Consider the following 12,500-nt stretch of genomic DNA (forward strand, 5'->3'; position numbering starts at 1 on the left):
CCATTGCATCCAGACAGCAAATTTCTTTTCTCATTTGAATTCGATGTCTGGAATCGTGTTCCTCAAGGGTACACAGAGAGTCCTTCGATTTTCAACCAGATTTTAAAAAGATGCCTTGAATCACTAATCTTGCCTAAAGAATCAGTTTTGGTCCAGTACATAGACGACCTCCTAGTGGCGTCTAAAAGTCGGAACGACTGTGTTACTGATACCATTGCATTGTTGAATCATTTAGGTAAAGGAGGACATAAAGTATCACCTGACAAATTACAGTTCTGTAAAAACTCAGTGAAATATCTGGAGCACCAGATAGAAAAAGGTATCCGGAAGGTCACTTCAGAAAGAATTAGAATAATTTGAGACATGGAGATACCTAGAACTCAGAAAGAAGTGAGAATGTTCCTAGGAGTTGTAGGATACTGCAGAGAGTGGATTGTGGGATTTGCGGTCCTAGCAAAACCATTAATAAAAATGACCAAGAAAGGAGCAAAAGATCCAGTTGAGTGGGACGATGAAAGTATGACATCCTGGATAAAATTACGAAACTGTCTGTGTTCCGCTCCTGCATTAGGAATGCCTGATTATTCTAAAAACTTTGACCTGTTTTGTGACACACGAGACAATTGTGCACTCTCAGTCCTAACGCAAGAACATGGACTGACCAGACGTCCAGTGGCCTATTTCTCTGCCACTTTAGATCCAGTGGCTGCTGGATTACCTGGATGCCTGAAAGCAGTAGCTGCAACTTGTACTAGTCTAGAACAAAGTGAATGCATTGTCATGGGACATCCTGTAACTGTATATGTTCCACATTCAGTTGTGATTCTTCTGACCAGAACCAAGACTCAGTATCTCACACCCAGTCGACTGACTAAGTATGAGAGAATCCTTGTAGGTGCAGAAAATGTGATAATTTCCCGATGTAACATACTTAATCCAGCTACCTTGCTACCGAATACACAGGGTGCGGAAATTGAAGGAGAAATCGAGCATAATTGCATTGACCTAACTGAATTTAGCACCAAACCACGACTTGATATAAAAGAAACCGCCTTGCCAATAGAAGATCTTAAAATGTTTGTGGATGGATCTTGTTTAAGACATGAGGATGGGGGTCTGAGTGCTGCCTATGCAATAGTCACTCTGGAAAAGACACTAGAAGCCTCCTATTTAAGTGAAATAAAATCTGCACAAGTAGCTGAATTGATTGCATTGGCAAGAGGTTGTAAACAAGGGAAAAACAAAAGAGTAACCATATATACTGACAGCCAGTATGGTTACGGGGTTGTGCATGACTTCGGCCAGTTGTGGCTGCAAAGATAATTCATGACTTCCTCAGGTACCCCTATCAGAAATGGAAAAGTGGTACTGAACTTACTGGAGGCAATCCAGTTACCCAAAGAATTGGCAGTGGTCAAGTGTGCTGCTCACAAATCTGGAAATGACGATGTGACAGCTGGAAATAGATATGCTGACCAAATAGCCCAATATTGTGCACGACACAAAATGTCATTAAACATCAAATTGTGGGGAGGCGGAAACAGCTTCCAACTTATGGTGTTTGAGAGTGTATCTACTTGGGAGGAACTGAAAGGGTTGCAAATGGCCGCAGAACCAGAAGAACAGGCAAGGTGGGAGAAAGATGGCTGTATACCCAGGAATAGAGATGGTGTCATTGCTTATAGAGATGGTACGCCTGTGTTGCCAGATAGTATGGTTGCTCCAATGGCCCGATTGATACACGGAGACACACACATAGGGAGAGATGCGATGGTCCGTGTTTTCGAAGAAGTATGGTACAATTCGAAGTTCAGGAACATTGCGGATGCACTTTGCCAAAGGTGTTTAATTTGTCAACAGTTTAACCCTGGGAAGAGAACACTAGTGGGACAAAGTACGATTGGAAAGGCAGAAGGTCCATTTTTCAGACTGCAGGCTGACTTTATTCAGTTACCCATGTGTAAAGGATATCGGTATGTCTTGGTTATAGTCTGTCTATTCTCAAGGTGGGTGGAGGCCTACCCGGCAAAGAAAAATGATGCTATTACTGTAGCCAAATTGTTACTAAGGGAACTGATACCTAGGTACGGTTTTCCAGTCACGATTGAATCGGACAGAGGTGGGCATTTTGCCAATGAGATATTAGATGAACTTTATAAAGCATTCAAAATTACCCAAAAACTGCACTGTGCATACCATCCAGAGGCTTCTGGAGTAGTCGAACAGGTGAATGGCACTATAAAGTCGAGATTGGCAAAAATTTGTAACTCTACAGGATTGAACTGGATAAACGCTTTGCCCCTTGTCCTGATGGGATTGAGAAGCATTCCAGACTGAAAGATAGGCCTGAGTCCCATGAGATACTAATGGGAAGAGTGATGCGACAGGCATGGGTACCAGGACACAAAATGCTAAGTATTTCTGATGATTTGGTACTAGAATACTGCAAGCAGCTGGGTGACCAAGTGCGTTCTATCTCTCACCAGATTGGGGAGGACGCCGTCACCTGGCCAACAACTCTAGTCCATAATCTGAAACCAGGTGATTGGGTTGTGTTAAAGAAACACACCCGGAAGAGTTGCCTTGCTCCAAAGTGGGGAAAACGCAGACAAGTGATTCTTGTCACCACAACTGCAGTAAAGTGTGCTGGAGTGCCGAAGTGGATCCATGCCAGTCATACCAAGCGTGTAACCGGAGAAGAAGCAACTGAGGCTGAAGGTTGTGCAGCTGAGGGGTCTCCAGATGAGGGTCCGGAACTAGCTGATGTCGAACAGCCGAGCACCAGTCAAGACGAATGGTTCCCAGCAGACGATCTGATTCTTGATCCAATAAGAATCAGAAAGTACTCCTACCTAGATAGAGAGTGGGATAGTGAGGACTAGACAGGAAAAGACGGAGATAATCAGGTCATTGAAATCCATGTCAGACCTGCTGAAGAACAAGGTCAGATAGGGACAGACCAAGTCATCAACACACCTCCAAAGACTCCAGAAACTGAAAAGGGACAGATAGTAATTAGGGCTGAAGTTCATGCGGAAGAAAATCAAGGGTTCGAAGTGCATGAACAGGAACAGATAGAAATAGACGAACGTGTTCAGGAAACAGAGCCAGAAACAGTTGAAAGTCAAAGTCAAATCCAAAAGACACCTGAACAAGGCCAGCTTAGAGACCAGGCGGAAGACACTGAAGTAAGACCTGGAACTAGTCAGACAGGAAGGGACGAAAATACCGTCAAAGAAAAAGTACCACAACTGAACGAAAATAAAAGGGCTCGCGAGGAGAGCCAAACTACAGTGACAGTTAAAAGAGTCAAGAAGAAGAAAAGTGAACCCAGATTCATAAAAAGACTGAAACTAAGGCTATAAACAGTAGAAGAAAAATTGGAAGACCGAAAAAGGGCTGCCAGTGAAAAAGAGAAAACCGGAGCCCAGCCGAATAGAAGAAGTACCAGGATAAAGAGATAAAACAAAAATTATCGAAGCCCTGCATGGACTTACCTGGTGTTAGAGAATTTGAAGATCTCAAAATAAGTGACGAAAGTGAGGAAGATCTGATTGCTGATCAGGTTTCTGAAGAAGAAGACCCAACCTGAAAACTTAGCCTGTGTAAGCTACTTGTGTAAAGGCACAAAGAGGGGTTGGAAAACTTCTTAAGCCACAATGTCTGATTTAAATGTGAATGGAAGACCTAGACAGAATTGCTGTAAAACATGCTGTAAAATATGCTTATGTAGTGTAGCCATAGTACTGATATTATGGATAGGATTAACAATTAGTATCCCGTTCATGTTAAGTAAAGACTCTAACCTGTACCCTACTAAACAAGTGACGGAAGACTCAGACATTCAACCGACAGAAGAAACACCACGAAGTGTAGAAAGACGTGAAAATACATATAGCCTTAAACAGACAAAACCAGACATAGATGCATCAGATGAGGGAGGACTACATTATCACAGAATCAAAAACAGAACACATTTAAATGTGTTTGCAAATCTTTTAGTTCACTATGTAGAAGCTATGGAAATAGAAGATTGTTACGTTTGCATGAAGCTACCCACTTCTGTAGCTGAAGGTGTGACCTATCACCATTTACCCCTAACCTATGGAATTTCCTGTAGTATTTTAGCTAGTTTGTTTTACAGAAGCACCTTACAGTATTACTATTCAAACACTGACGTAATTTTTTCTGAACTTCCTATTCGGGGAAACCTGAATATTGTACATACCAAGAGTGATGTGACCCGTTATATGGGAGAGTATTTCCTGACTATAGGTGTTATAGATTTAGGTGATGCACACAGGGATAACTTGACCTGTTCATTACATGAACAAAAGAAAACTTTCCTGAATATGGCAGAGAAGGGAAGGGAAAATTTCCAAAGAAAGGCCAATGACATAAGACAGAAAACTCCTAAGTGGGCAGAAAACATGGAAAACACCTCAAATGGTGAAGCTAATCCTGCACTGTTGTTGGACTTCGAAAGAAAGGGAAAACTCTGTCTTCATAGAGAAAAGACTAGTTATTATAACAATGTATTCATCGGTTCCAGTGAATGCGAACACAATTATAAGGTAATTGGAGGTTGGGGATTCAAAAATGGGTCAGAACCTGTGTTTCCTGGAATATATTATATATGTGGAAACAGGGCTTATTTCAAATTGCCAGATCACTGGTATGGAAGCTGCTATTTTGGCATTGTCTTCCCGAAAATATACCATGTGAACAACGCCGCTGGAAGCAATGAAAATACTAATGGTTTAGTACGTAGTAAAAGAGAAAGTGTAGGAGAAATAATAGGTGATATATTTAGTGCACTGATACCTGGAGTGGGAGTGGTTCTGAATAGACATCGAATTTGCAAATTGTCTACAGTAGTGGATCGGTTATCAACTGACACTGCTGCTGGATTTCTGCTGGTTAATGCCGAATTGGTTGCGATCAGATCAATGGTTTTACAAAATCGTCTTGCTCTTGATACCTTATTGGCAAAAGAGGGCGGAGTCTGTAGAATGTTGAAAGCGCAACATTGTTGCACTTACATTCCGGATAAGAGCATTGAAATTAAGAAATATATGAGAAACATAACTAATTTGGAAAAGGAACTCAAACTACTGGAGGTTGACAGTGCCTGGAAGAGACTAACTGATGGTTTCTCCTCTATAGGTAGTTGGTTTTCTAACATAGGTAGAAATCTTGTGGGTAAAATACTGATGCCAATAGCTGGAATAAGTTTAATTGTGCTGATCATAATAATTTGCTGCAAATTTCAAAAATGCAGAAAGAAGTATACTGTGAACAAGAGAGCAGTGAAACGGAATGTTGATGAACTGGAATTAGAAGAGCTGAGAAATCAAATTTACAAAAGAGCCAAGAATTCCCATCCTAACAAGGATGCAGAAAGAAGGCTCAATAATATGTTTGTGGAGATTGAGATGAATGAGATCTGAAAGGGAAAAAGTTGGCATCTGTTTCCGTTAATAGTGATGATAGTAAATATCATCAAAGAGGGGATTGATGGAGCAAGGATTCGCACGTAATGCGACTTGCTTGAATTCAAGAACCTCGCATAATCAATAACATTATTAATTCAATCTGTTCTGTTATTAATATTGCACTTTCACATTACTCGCGGGTGTCCCAGAGACGCTTGCTTATGTGTTTTCTAATCATAACAAAGCTTGCACACTGACTGCTCGCTGCTATGCGGGATTTCAGACTGCGCATGCGTCGGTCATACCCATGTGATGTGACGCACTCGTAATTCTGGAGGGATTTTTTCGCACATGCGCACTATTGCAAAGTTGGCCGCTTTGTCTTTAACACGCATCTTGCTTGCTACTGCTGCTTTGGCACAATTGTCTATATCTGCCTAAAAACCTAATGCTATAGATATTATGAAGTAAGGGATATAGCATAGCGAATCACGGTATACAGTGTATTAGTTTTTTCCTGTGTTTCTAATTTGTTTTCGCTTACTTTTCATGTACCGCGTATTTGTCGGCCTGGGAAAGGGGAGCCACTCCATCTTTGAAACCCATGTCACCCTAATCACGTGATGAGGGAGAAACCGAATTGCGCAGGAGTGGAACCAAGCCAGCTGGCTTCTGAAGCTGAGATGCGCCTGGGAAAGTCACCCTTGTACCAGGAGAAGATTTCGGCTGTACCTAAAACGGATACAATGTACATAATTTATGTGTGTCCTATTGTACTACACCTTCCACATGCCATGGGAACTGGAATGTAAGGGGTGGGTTCGAAAATATAAATATTAATTGTGGGAACCCTAAATTCTAGGTGGAGACAATGACCTAACCACCTCTCTTGTCCAATCCAAAGTTGGGGATCCTGTCACTTGCAACATTTGTGGGTGGTCCACTGACCCGAAAACAGTATAACTAGCCTAGTATTAGATAGAGAAATTGTCGGACTTGTCCGAGTAGCTGACCTGTCACCGACCCTACGAACTCTATAGGTGATTGATACAGAGAGCTGCGGAGCACTCTGTCCGTAATTTCCACAAACTCCAAGGGGTGGAATAGTTTTAAGTGCTGGCGAAGCACTTTGCTGGGAGATTCGAAAACCCAATCGGGGTTATTGGCAGATTCCGTGCAGAGAGGAGTAGCGCAGGCGTTGCATCCAAAGCTGCAGGTGTTGGTCGTACCCTTTGATGAGCCCAGTCCTGATCCAAATCCTGAGGGGTTTCCTGTCCTGACTGTCCATGAGCTGTACCTGCTCGCCTACTGGCATCCTAAATCCTTGAGGGTCCTTCTCCTCGTTTTCCCAGACTGACCCGTGGCCAGGGTTAGTCCTCATTCCTGTCCTAGGTAAATATATATCTGTGGGTGTTTGTCTATCTATACAATTTCCTCTCCTCCTTTAATAAAGCATCATTGCCTATATTATTTTCCCTGTCTTTCTCCAAAGATTTTACATGCACAACTGTTTATTAGTTATGTTCCACTTTTACCCTTACCTTTAGGAGAATATTGAATTGTCTTGCTCATTCAATGTGTTCCACTATTACCCTTTCCTTTAGTATCGAAGCCTTCTTATTTAGAACAGAACATAAGTTCCATCTCATATAGATCACTGATGAATTCTAGATTTCTGATTTCATAGTAGGTCCTCTTTCACTATACCTGCCTTAGTATAAACCTGAAAACTGAATAGCATGTTCCATGCTACCCTTTTCCTTTAGTTTTCTGACATTCAATGGTGCTCACTCTCATTCATAGTTATATTATAGTTCTGATCCTAATTATAGATATTCTGATCTGTGTGAACTTTATTCTCTTGGCATGTGGACTTTAACTTTTTACTATATAAAGCCTTGAAAACCCTTCAGGTGTCTGTGGTTATTACAATTGTATAAATCATTATTCAAATGTACTAGGTGTTTGTTGGTTAGCCTTATCTCCTACCCCTGCTAGCTCCTGATCTATCAGGAAAATAGGTACCTGTGACAAGGATTGGTAAGTCAGGTAAGACGGAAACAAGTAGTAAGAAAAACTCAAGAATTCCTGATAGGGATGTGTAAGCTCGCCCGATTCACAAAAGTATAGTGCATAAACACGTTATGGGCCCAAGTGCGTGCAATTTGATGAAATAAAGAGTCGGCGACCTGCGCGCTCTATCAAAGGTGTCAGGTCAGATTGTCTGTAACAGTTTGTAGTTACACTTTGTATGAAAAATGTAGTTGCATACCTTGTGGAAGTTTATAGTCATACACCCTGTACTTTGCATGTGGGGACTTGTAGTTTTCTCTTTTTCCTTTCATACAGAATGAGCATGATACAGATCCCAACATGCAAAGCACACCTGGATTAAAAAACACAAAACAGAACTTTGTGATCATGTGGGTTTCTTCCTCATTGCACTAGTAGAGTTTGAGGAGCTCCAGGGCACGTGTAACCTTCCAATGCATGTGCTTTGCAATAGTTTTAAAGATGTTTTTAGAGGTTCTCATTGCTCAAAATGGTGTAATTTCTGATATTTACCTCTTTCAATTTACTTCATTGCTTTGTTTTACTAATGAGAAAGTATCACTCTAAGTGTCACACATTTGGTCATTGAGTGCCACTCATAAGTACATGGAAACTATTGGAAAATGGCCCTCTCAAAGGGTCACCCCAAACTTTCTTGCTATCCTCCTCCTCTTTTTCTGACCTCGCTTCTGCTGGCTTTGGGTCTGCACACTTTACCACTACTGACCAGTGCTAAAGTGTTTGTGCTCTCTTTCCTAGACATGGTAACATTGGTTTATATACACACAAAAGGAAGAAAGGTGAGTACAAATCGCAAATGTTAAGTATGTATGAAGTTATGCCTGGAGCACATTCACTTTGTAAAAACTGCCCTCATCCACAACAAGTTGTGGCATGCTTCATCATAGGGCAGCTACTAAACGCCTCAGCGCAGACCAAAGCTGGAGGCGAAGCAATAGGGATGGGTAGACAATACAAACAATTACAAACAAGAGAAGAAAAGGATTCTAAATAGGTGCTGACGAATAGTGTTAAAACTGACTAAGAGATATCGGCATAACAATTTTATTCCTAGATTCCCTTGTCAGAAGTAAAAAAGGGTTGAGAAGATACCCTGGGATGGTCGTGGCGTGAGTGATTTATGCACTCTCCACCCCTCCGTTCTGCATAGAGGTCATGGTGCAAGCAGAGGCTCGGTGGCGGGAGCGTCGGTCATCATCATCAGTGACACCAAGGTAGTGGTGCGAGATACGGCAGTGCCCTCTGTGGTGCCTTCAGGACGCAGAGCCAGCGACGGAGATGGAGTCAGTTGCTTTTCCCCTTCTGTGGCCACTGAAACCACAGTTTCAGAAGCGGTTCCCAGAGGTTGGTGAAGTCTTTGTGGTCCCTGAGACTTCAGAACAGGAGGCAAGCTCAACTTCAAGCCTTTGGAGATACTCAGCACAAGTAAAGAAACTTCACTCCAGTCCTTTCGCTGCCCAAGGCAGAAGCAGCTACTGCAGGCCAACCCAACAAAGCACCAACACAGCAAAGGGGCAGTACTCCTCCTGGCAGCTCTTCAAGCTCCTCTTCTTTGCAGGTTCCTTGATTCTAGTGAGTTCTAAAGTTCTGGGGTTTTGACCCCCATATTTATACTCAGTTTCTCTTTATTCTTTTTGGCAGAGTGTCTGTAGCTAGTCTAAACCAGTGCGGTCCTCTCTGACCCAGCTACCCGGCAGGAGGTGGAGACAGCATTGTCTAAAGCAACCCAGGGACATGCAGGTGCAAGGAAATCTCCTCCCACTACTGTAAATGCAGTCCAGGTCTATTCAGCCCAGCCCTGACTCATCCAGGAAAGACAGGACACACCTCAATGTCACCAGCTGTCTGAAGAGAATGCACATCCCCGGCCTCTGTCACTCCAAAGCCAGACAGTCAATCCACAAACCCTGCTGAGGCACACAGGATGGCTAAGTAAGAAAATACCTACTTTCTAAAAGTGGTGTTTTCAAACACAGGATATAAAAATCATCTTTACTAAAAGATGCATCTTTATATTCTGAGCCCAGGCATACTACACTCCATTTCCCTATCTTGTCCCATTGGGAAGTTATGCTTATAAGATTTTGTAAGTAAGCTCCCATGCTAACCTATGGGACAGGTAGTCTTTCCTTTTTTTTATTTTTATATTTTATGTTATTGGTTCACAGCATAAATACATCATCAAAACTGAAATAATATCAAAGCACCAGAAAGAAACAGAAAAACATAAATCAAATATAACAAATAAAAACTGACTTATTTCACCCAATGGCAGAAAAAACATAAACTCGGCTATACATGTGCACTGGATTCAAATGTGACAAATGGTATTACAATTTAAGTTTCAAAACATTCTCAATCTTCATAGCAATCTGAAAAGGCACCCCAAATTTTCAGACCCATTTTCTTCTTTCTCCTAGACCCAGTAACTGAAAAAAGTCCCCACTCCAATTTATATAAACTGTACATACGTGCTCGCCATTGTTGAAATAAGGGTGGCTTGTCATTGTAAAAAATATAAAATGACGAAAATGATATAACCTATCCGCAGGGTTATCTTTAGGAATTTTCCCCAATAATAACATCGAAGGGGTAACAGTCAGGCGGAAATTAAGCACTAAAGACATAAGTTTTTCAATTTCTCCTATGAATCCGGCCAACCTAGGGCAAGAAAAAAAAATATGTATACTGTCTGCATGATCAGCTTTACACCGAAAACATTTCCCGTCAAAACCCTCTCCCCATTTGGACATACGTTCATGAGTATAGTATAAATCAAACAGGGTTTTGAAAAATTTAGCTTTTAAGTTAGCCGACATTAAAGCTTCTTTGGACAATAAAATAAGATCTTCCACAACTACTTCTGCATCCCCTAAACTGTTGGCCCATTTTACCCTTATTTTCTCAAGAACATCCAACTTCGCTTCTACTAACATTCGATACAAAGTACCAATTTTCACCTGTCTGCCAACCCCCTCGATAACTGGGTCCTTTTGTAAAATTAACTTTTGTCTTGTGAGAAAATCCCGAATTTGTAAGAATTTAAAAAAAATAGCTTCTGGGTAGAGAAAACTGATCCGTTAATTCAACAAAAGATTTGCACTTGCCATCCTCCATGCACATGTCACCCAGCCACTTTACCCCTTTCTTTGGCAAATTTTGAGACATTCCATCCAAGAATATCATTGGCAATATCCTTGATGCACTGAAGAGAGTATAGTACGAAAAATTCCCAATTGCCTTTGTACGGGTCAGCCATCTCCATGTCTTATAAGCACCCAGTAGTACCTTAAACCGGGTTCGCTTATAATAACTGCCATCAATTTCAATGAATAAACTCTGCTTCACACAAGACCCCAGCAAAATTTCAAATATAGATGGATGGTTATACATATGTTCAGTTGCTTCCCCTGTTATCAAAATTCTCATTTTCAATAAAAAACAAACTATATAGTAAAGAAAAAAATCTGGAACCCCTAGCCCTCCCCTTTCAATTGGTAGCATCATGTATTTCATAGCTCGTCTTGGTTTTCCGGGGCTCCAAATAAATTTCCCACATAAGGATTGCAACGCCTGTATCTTAGGTTTCAGGGACAGGTAGTCTTTCTATAGTGAAAAACTAAATACACAGTAATTCACTACCAGGACATGTCACACACATCAGTACATGTTCTACATTTAACATAGTTCAAAAACAAATATGTCCCTACTAAGAATCACAGCTATTTCAGAGCTATGTTAAACCCTCATACAGGTACTGAGGATCAACAACACACAATAATATAATGCAATGTAAAATACAAAGTACATCAGTAAAACCCAGAGAATGAGTCACAACAAACTAAATGATACCATTAAAATGTATTCTAATCAATAGTACAGTCAGAGGTTAAAAATTATACATAATAAAAGCAATTCACAAGCACATTAGAAAACGGAAGTCGACGCAGCTTTTTGGTGAGTAGACAATTGTTCACTTTCTTCAGGACAGTTTTCTAGACAACAGAAACAATTAATTATTTACAGACTCATGTACTGCTGACGTACAATTATAAACACATAGCATTTTGCCATTATCTTCAATGTTTTCACATTAGTTAATCAGATGTAGGTCTCCAAATACCAGTCGGTAACAGCCGATTTCGGCCGTTACCGACCAGTATTTGGAGATTGAGATGTAGGGGCCTTAAATTTTACCGATTCGGTAAATTTACCGATTCGGTAAAATACCGAATCGGTAATTCTACATGTAGGTGGATCTGAAAACAGTGCCACAGGCCCTTAAGAATTCGTTATTTACCACAAAATATTATTTGGTGGTAAATAACGAATTTCTGTGTACATGCACATCTGTGCATGTACTCCTGTGCCATGTGGCACACATTCATGCCCCAAGGGCAGAATCAGAATCCAGAATCAGGGGTGCAACAGGGTGTCAAAGTGACACCCTGTCCCCCTTGACAATTCGGTAATTGTACCGAATCGGTATTTACCGATTCGGTAATTGACATTGATTCCTATGGGCCTTAAGGCCCATAGGAATCAATGTCAATTACCGAATCGGTAAATACCGTTTTGGTAATTACCGAATCATACCGATTCAGTAAAAATTACAGAATGATTTCCTACATCACATTTACCGAATCTAGAATACCGAATCGGTAAAATCCGGTATTCTAGAGTCGGTAAATGAGATTAACCTACATCAGGCCCAAAGTGCATAATAATAGTGCATTCGGAGTACTGTCTGCATATCACAGACTCTTTGTACTTTTCTCTAAATTCACAAGTAAACTACAATTTAATAAAAGCATAATAACATTATATTATTGCATCTTAAAAACTGTAAGGTATACATTTTATCACAAATAGACCCAACATACATAGAACCATACCTAAGACGTAAAGAAGTTACTAAGATTCTGTTCCTTATGGACAACAATTTATGTCTAAAAAAACGAGGGCTCCGGATGATGTCCCTCCTTGTTAACA

The sequence above is a fragment of the Lissotriton vulgaris genome, chromosome 4_1, assembly GCF_964263255.1.
Source record: "Lissotriton vulgaris chromosome 4_1, aLisVul1.2, whole genome shotgun sequence".
NCBI classification, from domain to species: domain Eukaryota; kingdom Metazoa; phylum Chordata; class Amphibia; order Caudata; family Salamandridae; genus Lissotriton; species Lissotriton vulgaris.